The following is a 26,601-nucleotide window of genomic DNA, read 5'->3' on the forward strand; positions in this document are numbered from 1 at the left end:
AGTCCATATCAACTCCATGTATCCTTTCATGGATAACCCAAGTCATGATCTACAACTTCATGTATACTATTAGCCACAAATACACAGGCATAGGGATCTTCACTGTCTCTTTCATTGGCCTTAACACCCTCATCTTGGAGATGAGGATGCTGGCAATAGGATGGTACACCGTGCTTCCCTCACTGGACCCCCACATGTCTCCTTCATCCCCTGTCAGTGTAATAAGGAAGTGTGCCATCTCCGTCAGCTTACCGCAGACTCTGCAGATATTTGCTCCTTGGCTTAACCCCCTGTGCCAGGCAGGTATCTCTGGTGACAACATAGGCCAGCAAACACAGGCCTGGGATGTGCACCTCTGGTGTGCCAAAAATTCAGGAAGGATGAGAAGGCAGCCTGAAGTAGGGACACCATCTGGATTGGTTTTCAAGACAGGTCAACAGCTATCCCTTTACTTGTAGTCACTGGGGTAATCAGCCCCTGAAGCATTTCTCCTCCAATTTCTTCTTCCTCACCACTGCATACCCCCTTCTACTCCTCATGGTACCCCTGGCCTGTCTCCACTGTGCATCATCATTCACTAACCCCACCCATTCACGTAGCCCCAACCTCAGTGGAGGGGTCCACAATGTACAAGGTAGGAAATAGCTGTCTTCAGGAGACATAAAGATAGCTCCCAGCCCAGGTATGCTGACAAGGATACACTGGAACCCCCGGGGACATCAGGAAATATTGCTCTACTAGAATCCGTCAATAAGTCGCTAGATGATGCAGAAGAAACAGCCATACCTGGCCTGACAATATGTAGAGAGGAATCGAAGGTAGGGCAGGATGTCTGATAAGTTTTGGGCTCTTTCTTCTGTAGACCTGCCCACATAGATCACTCAACAACTTCCAGCTGGTAGAAGTCAGAAATTTTCCATGCCTATTTATATAAGTGTCCTTGCATGCCCCCACCCCACCCCCTGATCCACCACCTTCTCTCCTTATGGTCACTTCTCCACGTGATGCTGAACTTTCAGATCCATAACTACCAGCCTGCCCTATGCTCTTTGGACTTGGTTTTGCTTGTGGTCTATCTCATGGACTCCGGAAATCGTTCTCCCCTGCCATCCTCCTCATGCCCCTCACTAGCTGAGCATGTCCTGTCTGGCTCAAATCTCTGGCACCTGGTTATTCTGACCAAATCCTTGCTTCTCAACATAAAAGGAAAATATCTTGTTGACATCAGAATTTCAAGGCTTGTTCAGAGGAACCCTGTGACTCAGAACATCACTGCAGAAATGTTGCTTTATATGGGCAAGAGATTGTTCATTTTCTGCTCAACTTGATTAGAAAATGGGGAAATACAAATTAATATAACTGTGAGATATTATTTTTTCATAAGTTTGACCAAAAGTTAAAGGATTTAAAAAACAAAATAAGAGCATAGGGTATTTACATACACCAATTTGTGAAATATTAATGGATAGATATGTGGGATGATACTTCGGCAAGATTTATAAAAATATACAATTTTCATACTCTCTCCACTTTAAACCAATTTCGGTTTGCTGTGTCTTTACTATGCACATTTTCCCAAGAACTAATGTCTAAAGATGTTGGTTCAGTTCTATTAAGCATAGAAACTAATGGAAACTACTTATGTGTCCATCAGGAGGAAAATAGTTTAATTATGGAACATACATACTTTAGAATCCTAGGGAGTAGTTAAAATAATGAGGTGGATTTATATGTATTGTCATGGAATGATGCTGCATTCATTTTATTAAGTGACAAAGGCAAGTGGGAGAACAGTATGTACATCACTACCCAGTCTGTTAAAAAATCACAGTATATTTTTATAGTGCATCTATGTATTAAAAAGCTTAAAATTACCTTTAAAATAATAGACACCATATTTTTTTTAGTGTAGTTACCTCTGAGGAGAAAGCTGAGTTTTAGAGGAACATGGTAAAGGGAAGGGATGGATTTATGTATGTTGTTAGAAATACTTGCAATGAGAGAATATATGGACCATTATTAGCTTTGTCATTAAAAATTTTAAATAAGCTTAACAACATAAATAGTACCTGTTTATTAGCTAGATAAAATAACTGCTAGCTGATGCAAAACATAAAACATAAAATCTGAATGACTTAACACAACAAAGGTTTATTTCCTGTGCACATAAAATTTGATGTGCATCTTTGCTAACTGGTGACTCAGAGGCGTAAGCTGTTTCCCTCTTGTAGTTCCACGTCTTGACACAAGCTCTCCATCCTTCTGCTGAATGCAAGAAAGAAAGTGGAGGTAGCATCCTGGATCTCAAATGAGTTAGTCCAGAAATGATAAATAATGCTTCTGGCAAGAGTAGTCACAAGATCCTTTTTTTTTTTTTAAGATTTTATTTATTTATTTGTCAGAGAGGGAGAGAGCAAGAGTACAAGTAGGGGGAGTGGCAGGCAGAGGGAGAAGCAGGCTCCCCGCTGAGCAAGGAGCCTGACACAGGACTCGATCCCAGGACTCTGGGATCATGACCTGAGCCTAAGGCAGATGCTTCACTGACTGAGCCACCCAGGTGTTCCTGCCTGGTCCTTCTTAACTGCAAGTGGACTGGGAATGTAGCTTTCCTGTGACCCCAGGAAAGAAGCCAGGAAAGGATGTGCATGAGCACTTGCAGTCCCTTCCTTTAGTTGTGACGTAATAGGTGATCAGTAAAGAGCAACCATAACAGTTTGTTAGGACAATAACCCTCTTTGTTTCCTGGATTAGTTCCTGTGAAGCCTGTTCTTCACCTTGCAATTGGCCACCTTTTTTGAGCATGCTTTCAAGTACAGGATCACATCTGATTTTTAAAAAACCCTGTAAATCCCAACGGTAAAGGTTCACCCTTCTTCAGTCAGTAGCACATTTCTGCACTGCCCTTTGCAAAAACCTCTATCATTTCAGTAGGTGAGAATTACCTCGTTCTTTTTGCTGTGTGGTCAATATCTTAACTTGAGAGTTTCTGCTATACACCAGCTGACTGAGTGTGCCCAAACATCTGTACAGTACTGTTAGGCACAGTGAAAACCAGAACTTTTTTCTGGGGAAAGTACACGAGATAACATAAAGATGGAGATAACATAAAGATGGTGAGGGTTTTTTTTGTTTGTTTGTTTTTTCTTTTTTAATCAGTATAGCATGTTAGGCCAAGGAACCAATCCTTGGCATCTCCATTCCTCCTTCTTCCGAGGGCTTCCAGGGTTATAGGAATTCAGACCCAGGATTTATAGATGTTTGCACAGTGATTTCCATGGTCTTGCCCCCTCTATCTCTTATGAGTGAGGCTTTGGTTTTTGACCACCTAGGTATGCTTACTCATTAGTATATCTTTTCAGTGGCTAGTCCCAAATAGGACATCCCATTAAAATCCTATTGCAAATATCAAGGTGATTTCAAAAACTTCCTTTAGTTCACATTTACATCCCAAGAACCAGTATGTTCTGTGCCTACTTAGACTCTATTCACAAGGCCACTGGTAAAACACGTTGAGAGTATGGTGAAGAAGCCCATCAGGGAATGACCATGTACCTAAACTTCACTCTTTAGAGAAGCGGTTGCAGCGCCTGGGTGGCTCAGTCAATGAGGCATCTGACTCTTGGTTTTAGCTCAGGTCATGATCTCAGGGTCATGAGATCAAGCCCCGCATCGGGGCTCCACACTCAGCACAGAGTCTGCTTGAGATTCTTTCCCCCTCCCCCTCCCTCCTCCTCTGCTCCTCCGCCCCCCCCCCCACCCCCGCAATGCTCTGTCTCTGTCTCTCTCTCTCTTAAATAAATAAATAAAATCTTTTAAGAGAAGGGGTTGTAGCAGAGGGATCCCATGGTGAAAGCCGGGAGACGCCTGCAGAAAATGGAATCCTCTGAGTCAGGGGGAGGGTAGGTGATCTTGGACTGTCTGTTCCACTGGAAGCAGCATCCAGTGTCCAGAGGAAGATGCACTGAAGGGCTGGACAGCAGGTCAGCTTCCAGAGTTGGACAGGTGGGTGATTGGGGAAGACTCGGGAAGGGCACCGTAATGTGGGAAAGTGTTGGGACTGCACACCCATGTCAATTACTGAGCAGAGGCAGCTCCCAAGGAGACCTGGGGTGAGGCAGCAGCACTCTGGGTAAATGAACCCCACAGATAATGCCCAAATTGTGTGTGATTCTCATTTTCACATTTTTAAATTATATCTATTCATTTTTCATACTTTAGCTACCAAGTCCTTCTTTTTACCCCTTGAGAAGCATTATGGAGGAATAAGAAGAGAAATGAGTTAACAGAAGGTTGTCCCCAGGGGGCATCTGGGTGGCTCAGTTGGTTGAGCATCTGCCTTCAGCTCACGTCATGATCCCAGGGTCCTGGGATCAAGCCCCATATTGGGCTCCCTGCTCAGCAGCGAGTCTGCTTCTCCCTCTCCCTCTGCCGGCCCCTTCCCCTGCTTGTGCGCATGCAAGCTTGCGCGCGCTCTCTCTCTCTCTCTGTCAAATAAATAAATAAAATCTTTAAAAAAAAGGTTGTCCCCAGGTTGGGAGTAGAAAGAATAGCATGGGCTCTGGAAGAATTCAAACAGGAGGCCTAGTCCCAACTCTGTCACATACTAGGCCTGCGATTTGTACACATTTACAAACCTTCTAAGCCTCACGCTCTTTATCTGTGAAATGGGCTTGATCAGCCTTGTCTTGCATGCATGACCATTAGAAGGTATTGTATATGTCAAGCCCCTGGCACAGTGCATTGTGTGCATTGAGTCTTTGATGATCGGCAGTTACTAGTATGATGATTTTGACCCCAGACGTTAGTGCCTTCCTCTCTGGGACTTGATAACCCAGGAGATGTCAGAGAATATGCAGTGTTCTAGGACATGGCACACCAAACCAGCTCAAATGGCTGCTTAACAAGAAAACCTTAGTAAATCTTCCCCAGTAGAGGATATATTATTTAATTTGGGCTTGGGGGAGTATTTCTCAACTGAATGCAACTCCACACTCCTAGAATGTGTGTCAAGGACCAACTCGTTCCTTCCCTCCCAGTTGCCCTTCCACTAATCCATCCCTGTTTTCATTCACCTACCTCCTCCAAAAATCTAGGCCTTGCTTAGGGCTCGCCAAAGTATATTGAACATAACCCACTTAATGAATGGTATAGGCTCTCGATCTCGGAGCCCAGGGCGGAGTGCCAGCCCAGTGGCTTTTAGGTATCTCACCTCAAGGAAATGTCACCCTTATTTCTCACAAACTCCTCGAAGGTGATGTTCATAAAACACCTGATTTGTGCATTGTGTTCAACTGCACTTGGATAAGAATGCAGGATATCTTCCGTTCTTGTCCCAGGTGGGATCTGGTCAACCCATAACCCCAAAGTAGCCGCTAAGAACAGTTTTCCATTCTCAACCCTGAGACACACCATTTGAGGGTCTGACCCCTGCTTACCACTCCCATAGCCTCAGGCAGTGTACTACAGCTTAATTTAAAATTACCTCCCACTGAAGGGCTTGTAATTTCCCAAGGCCACAGCCAGTCTCAGGATATTTATACTTGACTGCCTTCATATGGACCCCCCACCCTACCTCTTCATTCCTTTTTACTTTTTCTTTTGGTATTAAAGAATACTCAACCATTATTGTCTTTATAATAAATCTAAAATTCTATGGGCAGGTAGTGAGTCTTGTTCATCCCAGCATTCCCACTATTAACACAGTGCTTTACAAAAGGCAGATGCTGAATTAATATTTGGGGAATAAATGAGCCAGTGTACATAGGATATAATTTATTAAGATTTATTTCTCACATATTCTTAAATAATCCAAACAAATGCTTGTATATGTCATTTAATTTTACAGAACGGCAGATTAAAAGGGTTGAGAGAGGCTAAGAATTGACCATCTTTTGGTATCGTTTGATCATCTTTAGGGTTTTTTTCTTGATCCCAACTATTTTACTGCTAAATTCTTTCACTCTTCCAAAGAAATGCCTATTCGAATATCATTGACCTTTTCCAGATGACAAAATAAGATGGTCTGTTTTACAGATTTGTTTTAGAAACGAAACGTATACTCTTAAATTGCATAAATAGTAATAAATGTATGACCAGTGTCATTCACAGACTTAGATTCTGAAGCTAATAAAATGGTGTATTAAAGAGAACAACGTTTGAAACCAAAATCCCCCCCCCCATGAAGAAGATAAACATTCCTGTTAACCGTATAGAAGAGGGACACAATGCATTGTGTTCCCTACAGCCACACCCCAGCCCTCCACTACTTAGAAGGTTGACTTCTAATTTTAATGACAAAGTGGAGAAGCTGCCTCCGACTTGCCTAGGGCTGGGAGGAGCTGCCAGATCCAGCACTAGGCTGGGTGCTGCCCATGGCGCTAGTGCCCGCCTCGGTTGCTGGTCTAGCTCGGGCTCTCACTGCTTCATCTCTCAAAGCCTCCTCATAATGGGATGGGAAGCACCTGGGGTCAGACTCATGGATTTTGGTCAAAAATTCCAGCAATTTCATCTTGCTGGCTTCAGCGTGGGCTCTGGGACCCCACAGGAACTCATAGCGTGGAGGATCACTGTTGGCCACCTGGCGGTACTCCAGGTACTCTTCTTGCACCAGATCTTGGGTGATGAACTTCCCAGGCTCCCCAAAAATGAAGTGCTTCCTCCCAGAATATAAATCCATCATATTCAGCACTTCCCAGATCTCCTCCTCAGTGGCACAATTACCCTTCATGAAGATCACACCCAGGACAATTATCAGGAGGCTGGTCTTGGGCATGTTGTCCTCACCACCGAGCCTCGAATCGTAAGTGAGGCCCAGTTTGTTGACAAGGACATAACTGTGGCTGGTGGGGTCTACCTCATTCATATCAACACCAAAGACCAACTCCATGCGCTCAGCGGCTTTCCTGAGGATCTCAGGGAAGTCATCATTACACACTTTGATAACATCAATCATATCTGCCCTTGTGATGGGCTCTTTCATTTGATACTTGTGCAGCAGGAACTGCACCAGCATCGTCACCTTCTCATCTAGAGGATCTATGGGGAAGTTCTCAAAGTCGGACAGGGACCTTGATGAAGAAGCTGAACTATCTTCCTTTTCTTGGCTGCTGGAGCCCTCATCTGATTTGCTGGGTGAGATGGCTGTGAGGACAGCATAAGATGGATAGGCACTCTGAGGGCTCTGGGCAGTACTGGATGTTCCAGCAGCCACAGCTTCCTCCATGTTGCCAGGCATCACAGGACAAGGGGAGGGAGAGGTCTCCTCCACAGCCTTGGAGACCTGTGCAGCCTCCAGGCCTTGGATCTCACTGGGGGCATCGTGTTGTTCCTGTGTGCAGCTTGGGATCTCCTGACCCTGAGACATGCTCACTTCTGTTAGTGGTAGCAGGCAGAAATATGGGCAGGAGGGTAGATGATAGGGGACCACAACCTAGGGAGAAAGGGAGGATGTGAGTGGCCTCATCTGGTAAACTCAACTGTGGCAGCTCTGATGAATAGTGTCTCCCCCCCCCCCCCCCCGCTTCTTTTCCTGAGAACAGTACTCTAGAGCCTCACAGGTCTCCTTTCCTGACCTGCAAGAAGCTGGAGGAGGAAGTGAGAAGGCTCCTTAGGGTGCAGCCGGCTGACACAACCAAGGCTTCCCACAGCTGACAGCAGGGTAGGTAGGGTTAGGCTCTGTGGGATCCTTTCTATTTTAGAGTGAGTGGCCCCCTCTGTCTTTGTTCAAACACAAACTTGACAAACTTGAGACAACAGTCCTCAAACTCCCAAAGCCAAAGTTGGAAGGCACCCAAGTCTGTCTGCTATTCCAGGGCCTACCCAGTCTGACAAGAATAGGGCTCTGTAGAGCTCCCGCTGTTCTGGAGTGTGTGATTCCCTCCAGTCTCTGCTCAGCATCTTACCTGGATTCATGGCAGGGCCTGGGATTCCTTTTTCTGCTTACTTGAGGCTGGACCTCTCAAACAATGTCTTCGCCATCCTCACACTCTCCAGGCAAAAGTCAGGGGAAGTCACTTCCGGCCACTCCCTCCCCCTCTCCGGGCTGACACCAGTTCTGAAGGGCCTTCTCACTCAGCACTTGACCTTGACTCTTGGGAGGGTCTGAGACTCCTCCCTCTGATCACTAGATGCCGCCTCTCTCAGAAGGGCCTCACCTCCCAACAAACCGAAAGTAGAAGTTGGGGGCAGCCCAGTCTGATGGCTATTTCAGAGCCTCCCAGAGCTCACAACAGGGACTGCGCTCATATCTAGAGTATCCCTCTATTGTGAGGTGGGTGGTCGTATCCGCCCTGCTCAGAGTCTTACGCTGAGAGTTGGCAGGCCTGCCATTTCTCCCTCTGCTGAACTGAGACCTCCCTCAGAACAATGTACTTCCCACCCTCATTCTCCAACCAGAGTCAGTGGATGCCGATTCCAGCTACCCCAGCCCAACACCTCCCAGGGGTGACGACGGGGGTTGGGATCTGTGTAGTCCCTTCCAGTATGGAGTGGATGTTCCCTCAATCTTCACTGAACATCTTACCTTGACTGTGGTAGAGGCTGGCACTCCTCCTCTGCTGACCGGAGGCCGCACTCAGACGCCTAAGGAAAAGTAAGGAGAAAGCACTGCTGGGCACGCCCCCCCCCCCCCCAGCTCCACCTTCATCCACCCAGGGCTGACAGTAGACCTCTAAGGGGCCCCTCAGTCCTCCATCTGTTGACTTGTGGCCACCCCCCTCAGATCGCGGCCCTCACCACCCTCGGATTCCTGAGGCCCTGTCAGTGGGTGCCTCAGTCTGACCGTTATTTCAGGGGTTTTCTGGGTTGAGAAAAGAGACAGAGCTTTACTCAGTGGGACCCCTCTATTCTGGTGTCGTTGGCTCCCTCATTCAATATCCTCACTTGACCAGTTGTAGGACTTCTCCTTCGGCCGGTGGAGGCCGCGCCTTTCGGTACCGGCCTTCACCGACGAAATTTTGAAAGCGGAAGTTAGGGGCCGTTCCTTCCGCTCCTGCTCCCCATCGGCTCCCCCCAACCTGTGTCCGGGTCCTCCCAGTGCCGAGAGCAGGAGTAAGGTTCTGTGGGGCTTCTTATGTTCCGGGGTAATTAACCTCATTCAGTGTCGGCACCTGGAATCCCTTCAGGGCCAGGGAGTCCTCCTTCCTCTGAATTGATGTTGTGCCCCATATACCAAGACCCTCATCACTGTCAGACTCCCAAGAGGCTGGACAGAGAGAGACTCTCATACTTATTTTGGTGCTCCCATTGCCAACAGTGGTGGCGGAACTCTTAGAGCTTTAAGGGGTCCTTTAAGGGGCGGAGCTTTAAGAGGTCCTCTTCTGCCGCAAGAGCTTCCTGTAGTCCTCACTTAGGGTCCATACCTTGGCTCCAGTCTTTTTGCTTAATTACTTTCTAAGCAATGCCACCTCCTTGCCAGTCTTTGTATTCGCCCCACTGCGATTCTCGTAGAGATTGAGTCCAGGTTCCAGGCTACACAGTAGGTGGTGAAGCTGCAGCACAGCACATAAAGAACACATGGCTTCCCATGGGGTCCCTTCTCCAGCCAGTTGGGAGCCTTCTTTTCTATAAGATTTATGTTCTACAGGGAAAAGCCTTGTATAGGCACATATGGAGCATAGGGAGGTGTTGAAGTGTTTTGCAAATGATTTGTTATTGATCAGAGTTGTGTTCAATGACCGTTCTCACTGCAAACATTTCAAACAATACAGTCAAAACAATTCTCTCTTGCCTTTTCAATCCTGTCACCTGCACCACCATATAACCTTATTAGGAATAAATTTCGTATGGATATAATTGTGCAATTGACTTAATCAAGCTTTTGTAAATTACATCAATGTAATAATAAAGTACATACTGTTTTGCTATTTGCTTTTTTATTCAATTGATAATCTGTCTTGAGGAGTGTCCCAAACCAATCTTCAGAGGGGCCTTAAAGCTTGGAAAACCAGATAATTTTTCTTATTATTTGAAAATTGAAGATGTCCTTGATGGCATTCTATATATTGTCTGTATTTCTAGACTTTACAAGCAGTCTATATATAGATCTGCCATTTTTCTCTTTAATTTAAAAAGTTAAATAGATGGCTACCTCTGTAATTGAAACTCTCATGCATATTTGTCTTCAGATATTTTCTTGAATGGAAAGAGTGTTGAGATGTATAGTTAGTGTGCTAGGTATCGCTCTTAAGAATTAGTAGGCCATTCTTTCCATGGGTCATGAGAAATGTGAGAAACAAAAGGTTGAGTACTGCTATCTGTACCTTTCTGGTGTTTTATAAACTGACTTCTGCATTTTCATTTTTTGATCTGCAAGTTCAGTCTACAAAGCTTTATTGATGACAGTGATGAAATAGTCAGCAGTGTATTGGAAAGCATATGTAAAATAGGGTAACCTACCACCTATGTCCAAAGGCCCCAGCACAAAATCCAGTGAGGGATTTCCCATTTGCTCTTTGAGAGCTTACAATTTTATTGCTGTGCTGTCTTTGGGTAAAATGATTTCATAACCTAATCCATCTTGCTATGGAATCATTATAAAGCCCTATGAATTTGTTTATTTACATTTCTGAGACAAATATGAAAGTAAGACAGAATCCACCTTTTATGCCTTTGTTTCACTCTTTTTATCTATTCTCATGGACTATATTGTTACCATAAATTAGATTTAATTTCTCTGTTTCTTACATGTTTGGGGGTTTGAAGTAAAAGATTATTCATGGACTACATGGAATTAATGCGTCCTTCATTTTTTATAGTATTTGAGTTCGAGCTATGTCTCATTTCAAAACAGATGTACTTTAAAATGGGTAGAGTGGTCCCTGGGTGGTGCAGTTGATTAAGCATCTGACCCTTGGTTTCAGCTCCGGGTATGATCTCAGGGTCATGAGATCAAGCCCTGCATCAGGCTCCAAAGTCAGCAGGGAGTCAGCTTGAGATTCTCCCCCTCTGCCTTCCCCCGCTCGTGTGCTCCATCCCTCTAAAATAAATAAGTCTTTTTAAAAAGATAAAAATAAAATGGTTAGAATTCTGAAATTGCTTAATATGATGTGTTTTAATAGCATAGTAAATAAAGTTGACAATGGCCATGCTATACAGTAAGTCAAAAAGCTGAAATAGGAAATTTTTTCCCTTTAAATGTAACAAGTGGATTTGTAATCACAGTTGTTGTAATATACTCAGTGTTCTATAAGACGTGACAGTTGTTACTGGAAATCTGCTCTATTGAGAAAAGTAACTTAAAGCATTAAATTACTTTCTCTTGGTTCCTGAGATTGATAAACAGTCAAAACGTGGATACTGTTTATATAGCCGGTTGTTTAATTAGTCTGTGATTGTTTTGTGTCCTAAAACGGCCTGGTGCATACTATATTCAATATGCACATGTCTGTGGACAAATAACACTTACCTTTCCAAGGAAAAAGCTGATACCTGAACAGATGAAATGACTTGGTCAAGGTCACTGATTAAAGTATGCACACATTTAACTGATTAAATAATTATCTCAAATGGCTAATTTTAATTCTATATTCATAATGCAATCTAAAAATCTCACTTAATAACATTCCCATTATCCTGTAGTTAGTGTGGTTAAAATCTAGATGAAGATACAGTGGGGAAAAACATATATATATATATATATATAGTTTATATCATAACATAGGTGTCTCAAGTCAGGGTCCAAGAAGCAGACCCTGAAAGAAAATTTGTGTGGTAATGTGCCCAGGGTAAAACCAATGAGAAGGTAGAGGCAGTATGATAGAAAAGAAAAAGAAGCCAAGCAAAGATCTGGTTCTAGGTGAGGTCTCAGCCTGATCCTGTGGGGAGCTCTGGAGCATAAGATAAACTTCAGAATTTGCCTTGCCTTGTGGCAAAGGAACTGGGCTTTTAAATTCCCACACCAGTCACTCGTTGGCTATGCCCCACTCTGGGATTGTGGGGCACAAGGGTGAGGGAGCGAGGCATGGGGGGCTCCAAGACATTTCTGACTCTGTGTTCAGGGATTGAGACTCCAGTGTCCAAGAGCAATCCTTTCAAGGTCAGAGGTGCAGCATTTCGCAGCAGAATGCGCAGAAGCTAGATGGATGCGCAGAGTTAGGGGGAGGGCTCTGAGAAGAATCATGACTGGATGCCAGCGGCGCCTGCAACTTGGTATGGTGGGAAAAACAGTGGACTTTAGCGACAGAAAAGTACATGTTCAAGGTCTGGCCTTACTCATCAGACCTAAGCCTGGGCAGATTACTCAGGTAATCTCTTATATGAATGTTCGTAAATAAATCCTTTTCATTTTTATTCCCAAACTCTAGCAAAATAGTTGACATTCAAGAAGAGAATGTTGAATAGATGAAACCACTAAACCTATTTTTATATAGCTCTGGTGGGATTCAGCTTGTTGGGTTTTATTGTTATTGTTGTTTGTAACTTTTTTACTTTTATTGTTCTCCCTTTTCATTGCATAGATCTTCACTTCTGTGGTTTTAATTCACATCTTACTGGAATACCAACTATCTCTACCTCAGGATTAACTCGGGATTAATGTTCACATCATAAATTTGTGATATATATGTGCATTTTAAAAATCACATATACGTGTGTATATACATATATATGTATGTGTATGTACATATATATGTATGTGTATATACATATGTATATGTGTATATATATATTGAGGGGACTTAGCAAGCCTCCCACTGGTCAAGAGTGAGCCTAAGGTTTTTCCTCCTCTTATCAGCCAGATCCTAGGAAGCAGATTTGAATGCTAGACTTTGATGAAGTTCCCCATAGAGGTATTATGAAAAAAAATAAAAATAGATTTGATAAGCTAATTATTCTTAAGATAATCAGTGTTAACCTACCAGGTCACACTTAAATGGAGAAGCCGTAGAAAATAGAGATTATGAATTTATTGCTCATTGCCTAAAAAAATGAAGGCAATTTTAACTTATATTTACTCTGAGAGGCCACGGAAAAGCTTATTATAAAATACCCCATTATTAGGTTGCTCTAAGACCTATTTTTGTTTGATTATTTCTTAAACCTCATGGGTCATTTGTTTCTCTTTAGATATTGATGGCTCCATGATAGTGTGTCTCGAACTTATTCCATGACCCTATTAGGAAAAATCCACAACCTTTTATGTCCAGAGATACACAACAGCAAGAAACAGTTACTGACAATGTGCTTGAGCCTAGTGCTGTGACGAAGATGATCTCATTTCATTTCTCGTTTAATCCTCAAAACAACCCTGTGAGTTAGGGACTGCAATCATCTTGATTTCACAAATGGGGAGATTTGGACTTAGGTTTACTAACATGACTGTGGGCTTGTAGCTAGAAAAAGACAAAAGCAGGAATCACACCCAGGCAACCAGAAACCAGAGACTCAGCCCCAGCTTCCAAAAAGGAGGAAAAAAGTTTGAAAGTCTGTATTAAACCTCAAGATTCTCTTTGAGGAGTTCAGCCTACTTTAAAACCCGGGAAGATGGAAATAGAAAAGGCTCTGCTCCTCAAATTAATGAAATTTGCATCCCCAGCCAGACAAATCAGAACACTCTTTACTCCCTCATTCTTTACTCTTCACTCATTCAAGATATCGTACTGACCTCTTCACTTTTAACTCCAGTGGACACAACTGCTCATTTGAGAAATACCGTCACAAGGGTTTGCACGGCGAAAACACATGGAAGTCCCACTTGGACTCCTTAGAGAGAAAATAAGAGTTAACTTAATCTGAATAAATTGTGGGAGGATTAAGGTTCTGATAGTACAGCTAAAAGTCTTTTTTTTTTTTTAAGATTTTATTTATTTATTCAACAGAGATAGAGACAGCCAGCAAGAGAGGGAACACAAGCAGGGGGAGTGGGAGAGGAAGAAGCAGGCTCATAGCGGAAGAGCCTGATGTGGGGCTCGATCCCGGATCGTCGGGATCACACCCTGAGCCGAAGGCAGACGCCTAACCGCTGTGCCACCCAGGCGCCCCAGTACAGCTAAAAGTCTTAAGAAAGCTTTTTGTTTACTGTTTAAGAGACAGATTTTTAATGGTTCTATTTTAGTAGATCTGTCCCCTTTCAATAAAAATAGAGCACTACACAAGTCCTAATTAGGTCATTTTCACTAAGAAAGAAAATTTAATTTCCCTGCCCATAATATGGATATATCATGATTGGATGGAAAAGTCCATGAGTTTGTAGAGGAAGTGTCACCAAGTGCTGGGAGAGCAAGGACGTGAGCAGAGCCACGGCCAACAATGAGAGGTTGTTGGCTTACCAACGAGGCAGAGGCACACATGCAAATTCTCAAATCACACCTGGGTCTCTGTGGACCGAATTAGAGGTTAAATCCGGCCCAGGGCTGGCATTAGGGAAAGGCTTGCTCTTCACTGGGGAACTGTTTACTTCATCCAAAAGGCCAGGGCTATACTGGGAAGGGACATAAATCTTGCACAAAACAGACCTTCACATTGGAAATGTTAATCCAAGCCAAATAGGTAGGGTTTTTTTTTTTTTTCCTAAGTACCAATTATGGTGATCCTGGGGGGAAATGGATTTGGGGTAAACACCACCTGCATTGGCAGCTGCGAGAATGTGACAGGAGCGTTTGGCATCTGAACCCCCCATTATGTATGTTGCATTATTGCTAAAAACCGGTTTTGACAGACCAATTACAGATGGAAAAGACTCCCTCATTTATCTAAGCTGGACCCCAGGCAGCCCCTGTGCTGTATAGTATGCCATAATTAAGTTAGTTGAGACAGTCTAATTCCTAATGCTCTGAGTATAATGTCTGACATTCGTGCTGTTCCCAGTTTTTGTCCACCATCCTGGCTCTGGTCAGGAAAACAGGGACTAAGAACAGGTCGGGTACAAGTCAAGGTCGGAATCGGTAGCATCGGCTACCTTGTTTTCCGTCCTCATACAGACAGAATTGGGAAGCGGAAGCACTCTTTTCAAGGCCTGCTAGGGTGACTGTCCAGGAGACTTCTGCTAGTCCCGGCAACAAGCTACATGAGCAGCGAAAGGAACAGAACAGAAAGCCGTATTTCCTACTGAGATTTATGCTGGAAAATTGTTGCTGCCAGGGCCATGGGTTATACTGAGACATTTCTGAGCTTCCTCTGGGTTTTTGAACAAGACGAGCTTTGAAGAGACATAGAATTGCTGTTCTGTTTCCTTGGTTAGGGGCAATTAATCATGGTGGTATGCCACCAACAAATGAAAATATTTTTCTTTTAGACAGGCAGGAAAGTTGGAAAGGAAGTCAGGAAGAGTGTTCCACTCTAAATACATCTTTCTTTATTTTAGAGTCCGTGCAGGATGTTTTTATTTTATGAGTACATTTCCAACAAGAGGGCTGAAACCCCGCCGCAAAGCAGGTCCGTGATACTACGGTCCTGTGTTCCCAGTCGTGCCCTCTTGCTAACTCAAGGATGTCTTTAGTGCGTTCTTCTCACCATAGTACTAGGACAGGCATTCTACTTCCAGTAGAAAGACACTACGGTTCCCAGATCTGTGGATTCCTCGGATCTGTGCCTAGGTATCTGACTATACCTGCCTTTTCCCAACTAACACTTCATGCAGACTAGCTACAGTTCTGCCTAGGAATTTTCACAAGAGATGATTTCACACAAACTCATTCCATTGTGCTTTAAATGTAGCATGTGACTTCTTTTTTGTTACTGGGAAAAGTGAAGTTCAAGATTCCAGATTTCTCTCCTTCCTGGTCCAACTTTGAGGTTTGGTAGTGAACAGCGACTTTGGAAGAGGGCATATACATGGACCCTGTGAGCCTCCTTAACTGCCCAGCTTTATCCTCATAGCTTGGGTTGTCGACTCACGGAAACAGTTGGATCAAAATATTTTAGCTACAAAATTCCCAGTGCTGGCAACTCAAAACAAACAAGAACACCAAGCACACAAACCTCTTCTGGAAAATACGGCTTCTACAGTGTGTGACACAAAGATCGACAGAGTGTTTTATCTATTTATTTTTTCCAGAATGAGGGAGAAATTTTAAATGAGGCCTACAGAAAGTCTATTATTTTTACTATTACTTTTCAAGATTATTTATTATTTTGTTTTATAGCTTAGGGATTTCACAAAAAGCCCTGTAAACTCAAACTGCTGTGTTTAATATTGCTCTTGCCCTCCTGCAGCTGACAGGGAATTTTCACGTATGTTTGGTTTCAATTGTGTAGCATTTATGCTTTAATGGAGGCTGTCTGACCTGTGGTTAACAGTGAATGGAAATAAAATTTTAAAACCCACTTATTTCACAATTTAAATTGAAATAGTTCTTGGATTCAGTAGCTTCCAAGGATTTTTTTCATCTACGTATGTCCCTTAAACTTTTTTTGCCCCCAACAGTCTTACATCTAAACAATGGTGTTTCATGGAGTCAGGTCTCATGGCAGACAAAGTAAATTCTAGTTTTTCTTTCTGTTTTCGTGTCCTCTGATGAGTGTTTATTAAAAAGCCATTTTGAACAAGTCACATAACCTTTTCAGGCCTCAGACTGCCCTCTTTCTTTCTTTCTTTCTTTCTTTCTTTTTTTCTTTCTTTCTTTCTTTCTTTCTTTCTCTCTCTCTCTCTCTCTCTCTCTTTCTTTCTTTCTTTCTTTCTTTCTTTCTTTTTTTAAAGATTTATTTATTTGAGAGCTCACGCAAGTGTATGAGGAGAGGGAGGGGCAGAGAGAGATAATCTTCAGACTCCTCGCTGAGCACAGAGCCTGATGTGGGGCTTGATCTCATGACCCATGAGGTCACGACCTGAGCTGAAACCAAGAGTTGGACACTTAACTGACTGAGCCACCCAGGCGCCCCAGGCTCCCCATTTGTAAAGGGAATTTGAACTAGATAATGTTTAAGATACTTTAATTTGCATTTATAATTTTGCTGTTGGCTTAGGATCCTTCTAAATATCTAAAAAGGTTATATGTAGGAGTAGATACCATGACCAAGTAGAAATATAATGGACTTTGTAGTAAAAAGACCATGTTCAAAGCTAAGTTCTGCTCTTCTGTGACTTCTGTGAGCCTTAGTTTTCTCACCTGGAAAATGGATACACTTCTGTTGTTCTTACAACATTGTCTGGAGAATTAAATTAGAGTGAATGACAAACTATGTAACATATAGTAGCTCAATAAATAATACTGGCTGATCTCTTTTGCCTCAAATTGTTTCCAACACAAACATTGAGAGAGGATCTGTGCAAAAAAAAGAAACATATAGCAATGTTAGAAAATGCTACATGCAGGGCGCCTGGCTGGTGCAGTCCACTGAGCCTCCGACTCCTGGTTTTGGCTCAGGTCGTGATCTCAGGGTGGTGACATTGAGCCCTGTGTCCGGCTCTGCCCTCGGTGTGGAATCTGCTTGAGACCCTTTCTCCTTCCCCTTCTGCCCTCCCTCTGCTCTTTCTCTCTAAAATAAATAAATCTTTAAAAAATGCTGTATGAAAAGAGCAGTTTATACATAATGGACATCTTAAATATGTTTTGCAAGAAGGGAGTTCAAATGAGGCTTAGCTGCCCCCGCCCTGCTTAATTCTAAACTCTGATCCTTACTTTTTCCTGATTATTGCCTGGACTCGACATTTGTCTTTGGTGGTCTCGATTAATCCTTTGTATAGTCATTAATCAAGTGAGGTCTGAATCCATTTCCCCATACCACCAGAGTCCAGAATATTTAGATCAGACGTAGGAGCTGTGGCTCAGATGGGGACTATAAGTTCTGAATTGAGAGGCAGATGACCTGCTGAAAGGGAAAAGCTTTGGACTAGAAAGTCCACTTGTTCAGCTTGAGCCTTCTTTATAAATTCATCAATCCCTGCTCCCTGAGGTAGCCTGTTTGCCCACTGGGCCCTGACAATTCATTAGAGATAGAAAAAATAAAAATAAATAAACAGAAAGTCGGGAGAGCAGATGTCTTTTTATCATAACCTTCTAATAGGAATTGAACAAAATACATGGAGGGCTTTGAGATGCTTAGAATAAAAGCTCTTGCAAATAATACGGACAAAAATCCAGAGTTAGAGTTGATCAAACTGATAACTCTGTACGTCAAACTCTGTAGTTGGTTCTGCATAATTATGGAGGGTCTCCCCAAATTGCAGAATTAAGACATTTTAGAATAACAGGCAATCCAGTCCAACTACTCGATTTTAAAGAAAAGAAAACTGAGGCCACAGAAGTTAAATGACCTGCAGATGAGCACAGAATTTAGTAGTTCAGAGCAAGGATCTGCTCTGCCATTTCCTACCGGGGTGACTTTGGCAAGTTCACAGCCTTTGTAAGTTCCACGGTACTTACGTGTAAAATGGGACTAGAATAGGATGCATGTACAATGGTGAGCAAACTGCCTGACCTATATTCAATACTATTATCATTTTGGAATGGGAACTAAAGTCTGGCATGATAATGATTTATAACTTGGAATAATGGATAGGAGAACGCTACTTCATATATTAAGTTGAAGAAAATTTTAGATCATGTTGAGGATCAGTGTTTAGACTTGCATGTAGCAGAGCAATACATAACATTGAACCGTAACATTTTCCTCAAAGACAAACGTCTTCATGCTAAAAGCCTCTTGTTATGGCAACAGGGAAATTCCCCAGTAGACATAATAACTATTTAGAAGAAGAATTTCCCTGTAACTTCATAATAAATATTTATTTCTCCTGGAAAATCCAGATATACTTAGCGATTTCAGTCCCATACCTAAAAAGCAAATAAGCCCAATAAGACAAATGAAAGAAGAATAACAAAGACTTGAAATATTATTGTTTTATGGTATCGAGGAGTCCTTTGTTGTGATATTATGTGGCCCTCAAAACTTAGACACATTGAGTTTTTTATATATACAAGGAACTTCTTACTAAATAAGAAGAGATATTATGTCTGTCTTAAGTGTTTCTGCTTCCTACTAGTCTTTTTTCAGGTGTTAAGCTATTTCACAGCCCAAATGAAGGCTCATAGGGTAAAGGGTAATATTTTAAACAAGCCAAATTGCATTCACATCCATCCTAATTCTGAATTGCACTGTCGATGCAGTCTTTTCAGAAAAGGCATAAGAAGACCCTCTGTGTCTTTCCACTTCTCCACTTCTCTCGTGCAAATAGAGACAAGCCTGGAGGCTCTTCTCGGGTGGAGGCAAACTTGTATCTCAGTTGGGTGGTTGCCAGAAGCCAGGTCAGTGGTGAGTGGTCCTAAGGCTATTGGGTATCATAATGGAATCATGGATGTCAGGATGCTGAAATTAGAGCACAACCCAGGGCACTCAAATGTTGCAAGACTTTTAGTTAATCTCTTTGAAACTGTAGATAGGGTCCTGGATTGTGTGTCAGAATAGCAGGCAATATCATGTGATCCATCTTTGCATTTCAGAAGGAGGTAGATATTATCACAACAATTATCTCATGATGTAACTTGAGGGGTTTTTTTTCCCCTGATGAGAACCAGGAAAAAAATTTTTGCCCACTATCACATGCATCTACCCACCCAATTTATTTTTTCCTACCTTGTCGTTACAGTTGTCCCCGCTGAGTAGTAAACTTTATACCCCATAATGCATAAGTAACCAGTAGGAGGTGCTTTATGGAGGATGCTACCTTAGTTCTCATAGGTTCTCGATAAAAACAGAGAGAATTCAAGCATTTCCCATTATGATCAATGCTCGTATATATATATATATATATATATATATATATATATATATATATATATATATATATATAAAATGGTCTGTGTCATGGTCCATAATGTCTTGAAACATATTTAGATATTTCTATTCCCTCAAATAAAAATTACACATTTAGTTTTCCATATAATTAATCCCAAGTGAAATGTTTCCAATAGCCAGTTATGAAAATTACATACACCATATTCAACTTTCACGTAGTCAATAGTATACTCTGCCTGAAAATGTAATTAGATACATCACATAAACTAAATCCCAAGGAAGGCACATTTGCTTTCATTTGATTTCCCAATTGTAAGACCACAAAATGGCTCATAAAGTTGTTATGCCCATTATTATCAGTAATATTATTCAGGGTGAAACAAATACTTGAGAAGCATTTGTTTTTATGCTCGTGTTTGTTTCGTTTGTGACACAGTGATAGTGGAGGAACTATTTGGACCAAAAGCCATAAATTAAATATGTTTGAGAAAAAATAAATTGGGAAAAGACTGGGCATAATTGAGTTTAAAAGGTTGATTCTCTATGAAGGAAGGTTTTTGTTAAGGGAAAATGTATTACATTATGGAACCAATCAAACTGGCATTCATTCTGTAGTCCCTAGAGACTCCGTGCTCACATCAAATGGAAGACTGACGTGGTCCTCAGCCTCAGGGCCAAGTTGTTCTACAGGTTGAACTCCAAGTTGTCTCATTACGTGATTAATGACATCTGCAATAAGAGTGATGCGCAGTTAAGCTTGCGGTACTTCTACATAAATAGGTTCAGCGTTAAAAGTTATAAATTATAAGGGACAGAATGCTCTTTCATGCAACCAGGAAATCACTTTTCCTGGTGGGCTTTTAATAACACTGAATCTATCAAGGGTTGATGCTTCTGTTATTTCCTCTAGGCACAACAAAAACCCAAACCTTAACTATTTATCCACAATAGCCAGGATATTTTTAAAAGAAGACAAAGAGGGGTTGATGATAGGAATACCAGCAGATAGGTGGTTCCCGGAATATAGATCACCTCCCTTCACTAAATCTCTTTACGTGAAGCAACAAGGGTGCATGTGAGGACTTCAAATGCCAAGGTGATTCCTATGATGAAACTGTGCCCTTGAAGACGGAAGATGAACTGGAAAGTCATAGGCACTCCCCGGATAAGCTTCGGGCAGCCAGTCTACATTTCCAATTCATGTCCAATTCATGTCCCAGTACAAGAACCTTGCGGGAAGGTGATTTTGAGGGATATTTTGCTACGTGGGAGTTTTTCACACGGGCGATGTGATTGATTCTTACAGTTGATCACCTGTTCGGATGTGTTTTAAGCCACTCGAGAAAAAGTAATGTACTGCTAGACGCTACTAGATAATTTTAAGTGTGCAGTTCAGTGCAATGAAGTACTGTTTCAGCATCCCAAACAGAAACTCTGTACCCACGAAACAGTAACTTCCTACTGCCCCTCTCCTCAGCCCCTCGTAATCTCCGATCTACTCTCTGTCCCTTTGAATTGACCTATTCGGGATACTTGATGTGTTATCAGACAATGTTTGTCACTTCGCGTCTTGACTATTTCCCTTAGCCTCATGTCTTGAAGGCTCATCCATGCTGTGGCATGTATCAAAACTTCTTTTCTTTTTATGACTGAATAGTTCATTGTACATTTTTAAAAAAGGTTTTAGTTATTTATTTGAGAGAGAGAGAGAAGGAGCAGGGGGAGCTGCAGAGGGAGAGGGAGAAGCAGACTCCACACTGAGCAGGGACCCTGATGCGGGGCTTGATCCTGGGACTCCTAGATCATGACCTGAGCTGAAGGCAGACACTTCACCAACTGAGCCACCCAGGCATCCCTCATTGTACATTTTTACCACATTTTACCTATACGTTAATTTGTTGATGGACTTGTGTTGCTTCCAACTTTTGACATGATAAAGGCAAAAGTAGGAAAGATTTCAACAGAATTTAGATGAAAATACTCTGAGGTGGCTCTGGTGTTAGTCTTCTAGTAATATAATGCTGAGCTTGTCATGGCTGAGTTTAATGAATTATATTGAACACATGAGATAGAAAATGCAGACCACTTATGGGCTACTGAATATATTGTCACCTTCAGAGTGTATTATTGACTATCTAGATTTTCTGAAAACACAGTCAACTTCCAAAAATGAGTAGTTTCAGCTAAGCCCAAACACCCCCTGAGTAAATGTGGCTCCGTGTCATCTCTGCTTGGTTTTTCTAGTCTACATAAATGAGCATAAATGAAGTACGTAAATCGGAACAACCCCACGAATCACTACCGCTTGCCATATTGCTATATCCGATGGCTAAGTATAAATCAGTCTTATTGAAAATGTAAGCATATTTTGATACAGCTGATCTCTTCCTTCTCTTAAAAATGCCTTCTTCATTTGTTTTTGGGATAATCACAGTCCCCAGGTTTTCATTCTCACAGGCCACCACTTGTAGTCCCCTTTGATTGAATGTTCTTTCTCTCTCTCTCTCTCTTTTTTTTTTTTTTTAACACTGGTGTACTCCAAGGATCAGTCCTGAGGCCTCTTATCTCTTCATTCCTCCCCTTGCTGATATAATTTCAAGCTGGAGTCCTGAATACCATCTACATTATAACAACCCCGAATCCTATCTCTAGTATGGGTGTTTCTCCTAAACATCAGACTCAAAATGTTCGATTGCCTATTCGATAATTCCCATTTGGATATCTAATAGACATTTTAAAAATAACATGTCTGAAATTGAACTCCTAATCTTCCCCATACACCTGCTTTTTCCCGTCACAATTAATGCCAGCTCCCTCCTTCTAGTTGCTGAAAGCAAAGTCCTTGATGTTATTCTGAGTTTCCCTCTTTCTCCTACCCCATTCCCAATCTATCAGGAAATCCGCTAGTTTCACTTTAAAAATATATCCACAATCTGATGAATTCTTTTTTTAAATCACTTTACTGGGTTCTAATTAACATAAAAGAGCTGTATATATTTAATGTATACAACTTAATGAATTTGGGTAAATGTATGCTTGTGAAACCATCTCTGCAATATATGCCACAAACATACTTTCAACACAACCACCGTATTCTCAGTCACTATTGTTTCTCTCCCAGATGGCTATGGTAGCCTCCCCCAGGCTTCTCCCTGATTCCACTCTTGTTGCCCTACAGTGTGGTCTTAACACACCACGTAGAATGATCCTCTTGGAAGTCCGTTGAATCATGCCATTTCTCAGCCTAAAATCTGTTAATGGCTCCACATTTCTCTGAGAGTAAAATCTCAAACATTTAAAAACTTTAACAAGGCCATATATGATCTGATCCCTTTCTAAGCTCATTTTCTAATTTCTCCCTACTATCCTCTCCTCACTTTGGCCAAGCTAGAATGTCCTCTTCAAACACTTCAGGTGAGTTCCTGCATTCGTGATCTGGCCCTGGCTGTTCCTTCAATCTGAAGTGGTTTTCCTCCAGGTATCCTTGTGACTCATTCTACCTTCTTCTTGGCAGGGTTGCTGCCTGTCGGTGTGGAGATTGTGCTGTAACACCAGGACCCCTGGATGAGAGGTAAGTGGGTGCAGAACCCCTGCTCCTAAGGAACGCCTTTACACTTGTGGGTCAACACAAAACTTGCTTCTCAGTAAGATACAGTCTGACCAGCCTCAGAAGTCCTGGTTTTACTCACTGTATTAGCCGTATGTTTTATTTTCTGTATTCTGAGGCTTTGCTGTCTGGGACTTTGCTGACCTTGGAGGGACTGGCCTCCCTAGCCCTAGCCATTTCCTAAAAGTAGTAAAGGATTTGCCCACAAGTGTGTCTCTCATATGCAAACCAATCAACCCAAAGCCGATACCCGCAATGACTCCTTTATCTAGCTCCTACACTCTGGGCCACTATCCATCTGCCCTAATTGCTTCACAGCCAGATACCAGACAACTAGGGATAGTCCCTATATCCCAGAGCCTGCTGAAATACTCAGCAACTAGCCAGTCCTAGGCCTGTTTATCCTCCTTGCCAGAACCTTCTTATGGAAACCGCAGTAAAGGCTCTTGGCACAGTTCCCTCTCTCTCCCCTCTGCCTCATGACTGACACTGGTGTTTCCTCATGTGGCTCCCCATGGCATTGAGTGCCCACTCCTCTGAGAAACCATAAATAATAACCTATCTCCTGGTGGCAATCATCTGCTGATCTTTTGGCCTTACTATACCTCAAATTTTCTGTTAATACACGGTATTTTAAAATACTCAATCTATTCTAATTTTAAGTAACTCATATAATCTTCTAACATATATCATTCTTTTATTTATTATCCGTCTTCCGCACTTGATCAATGAAAGCAGGAATATTTGTCTGTTTTCTTCACTGATATATCTCCCACTTTCTGTAATGGTGTGTAGCACACAGTAGGTGTCCATTGACAGTTTATAAATGAATAAATAAATGAAGAAACAGTGGTAGTCAAGTGTCAGTTTACATATATTTCAAAGGCATATATAATGTTTTTCAGTGTTTGTTTTTCAATAAACTCTAATTTCATTAAGAAATCAAGGTACCTAAATGAGCAAAATCAAATTTGAAATAAATAAAATGCATATAAATATGGGCATTTTAGTAAGAAATGAATGTTTATGTGATGCTCTTTTAACTGAGATACATTTGTCAAGCTGGCTTATAGTCAATATTTACTGAATATATAAACCCATACCTATTATACATATTGTCTATAGCTTAAGCTTATCCTTCCTCTTATTACCTGTTAAAAGAATCTCAGATTATTCAGGAAGCAGGTACAAAATGGAACCCCCAGTTATTCAGGTAGCAGGCAGAGGTCCCTTGATTTCAGAAAAGTTGAATACCTCCATCGTCACCGGATTAGCATAAATGGCAATAGGGGGCATTTGGTGGAAATGGACTCTGGATAAAATGCCACAGATTTTCACTGTTCTTACCGAGATACAGTTTTTTTTTTTTTTCATATGTAATTCTCAATGTGTTGTATGCCTTTGCCAATTACCAGCCTTTATTTATATGGCTGTTTTTTGACAAATTTGTCCAGTTATTTTATGTTTCTCAAGAGGGGATTTGGGAAGCTCTCTACTCAGTCATTCCAGAACATGCACCCCCCAGACTTTGGACTTTTAGATACCCACGGCATGTAGTGCGAGGGGGCTAGCTCTGTATAAAGGACAAGTTGGTTTAACAGACAGTCCAGATAAACTAGAATAGTGGCAGTAGTAACAATGTGATATACACTGTAGAAAGGCCTTGGCTGCTAAAAATGGTGGGACATTTCTGGCTCCTGATTGGATTTGACAGGTGAAAGAGAAGGAAGGTCTCACCCCCTGTCTCTGAGATTAAAAAATTGGAAAAGGCGGACGATTGGGTCTGGATAGGAAAATTTAAAGGTTTCAATGCATAGGTAGGTGGATATGCCTGGCAGACTGCTGAAAATATATGCAGAAAAAGAAAAAACACAGTACAATTCCACCATTCCTCAGGAATACAGGCTAAGATCGAAACTTTCGTAAATCTCTAAACGTGTGTATATTTTAGGAATAAAGAGTAACTGTGAGTGACTAAACAGTGGTGAGTGGAGGACCAAAGAAGAACCCGCCTTGACATACATCCACTGGCAGTATTACGCACTCAGTCCCTGGCTGCACGTCTAGCTTCTTGCCTTGCTGTACTGAGTATTCAAATGTATGCTTTAGAAACATCGCAATTACGTCATGGACATATGTCCACCTCAGATAGTTTACCCATGAGTGTGTCTCAGCAGCCATGGCATTTAGTCACCAGGATGCCATGTCTCTGGTCTTGGTATAGTCTTCTCCTGACTCTTTTTCTTCCCTGCCATCTCTCTGATACCTACTCTTTTTATAAATGTTTGAAAATTATAAATAGAAATATACTTTAAATATGATCGGAAACAAATAAAAAAGTTTTTTTTAAGCTTCATCTGTATATGAAGAAACCCAACTATCATCAATTCTGCTTGATTTTTGTGCCATGTTCTTGTTTTTTATTTCTTAGTGAACAGGGCCCCTTAAGTTATCATTATTATATTTTGCAACATAGAAAACTCAAGGGCATATATTTAATGAAGATGTTATTATGGTGATGAATGTTGTTATTAAGATGTCTTGGAAAATGAATTCATAATAGCTAAAATATAAATGAACTTCTCTCTTTTGAAAATATTTTGTTTCTCTTCTTTCTAAAGATATTTGTGTAGGATAGCAACTAATAATACCCATAGCAAGACACTCCTTTTCCAGAACTTTTACTGGTACTGTTGTACTTGCCTTGGATGCCATGGGTGATTCATAGATCAGGACCACTCCGTTCAAATTCATACAATTATTTCAGCAATTTCAAATGGTCTGTGTATGTGTATACACACACATATATACATATATGTGTCTGTGTGTTCCTGAAATTTTATATATTATATGCCATTATATATAGATATAGAGAGACCCAGTTTCAAGCCCAAATTCTGTGTTTAATTCTTTAAGAACCAGATAATATACTCTGGCTGTGTACATAAGGGTATATGTGTTTCTTATCCTTTATAAAACAGTGCTTGATTTCTCATCAGAAAGGTGCAGTGAGTTCACACTTTGACACATGCCTCTAATCCAAGGAGATAGTAAATGGTAATGCTTGAAACTAGAAAAAACATGGTAGAGTCAGGCCAAAAGGAACAAGATAAAAATCATCAGGGACCATAAAAAGAAGAAAACAATGATTCCGTTTCTAGGTGGTAAATCATACACGCGCTCCTTGTATTTTGGGCAACGGGCTTATTTTTCAAATTCCATGCTTGAATTCAGGGACTGAGGGGTACTGCCTCCACTTTTTAAGGAGACTGAAAACATTGTTGTGGAGGGAGGCATCGTTGTCTAGCAAAACCTCACGCTGA

General features: G+C 41.7%; 1 long non-coding RNA gene and 1 pseudogene across 1 annotated transcript in view; one reads left to right on the top strand and one right to left on the bottom strand.

Moving 5' to 3' along the window:
- LOC123803768 (uncharacterized) overlaps positions 1-26,054 on the top strand; it is a 170,572-nt gene extending 144,518 nt beyond the window's left edge. The window contains exons 7-8 of the long non-coding RNA XR_015723264.1: positions 23,186-23,242; positions 25,230-26,054. This is a non-coding gene — a long non-coding RNA (uncharacterized LOC123803768). The remainder of the gene's footprint in view (positions 1-23,185; positions 23,243-25,229) is intronic.
- LOC123796258 (melanoma-associated antigen B16 pseudogene) lies at positions 6,323-7,363 on the bottom strand (annotated as a pseudogene).
- Positions 26,055-26,601: the final 547 nt, after the last annotated feature.

Source organism: Ursus americanus, chromosome X (assembly GCF_024610735.1).
Source record: "Ursus americanus isolate L20-20 chromosome X, mUrsAme1.1.p, whole genome shotgun sequence".
NCBI classification, from domain to species: Eukaryota; Metazoa; Chordata; class Mammalia; order Carnivora; family Ursidae; genus Ursus; species Ursus americanus.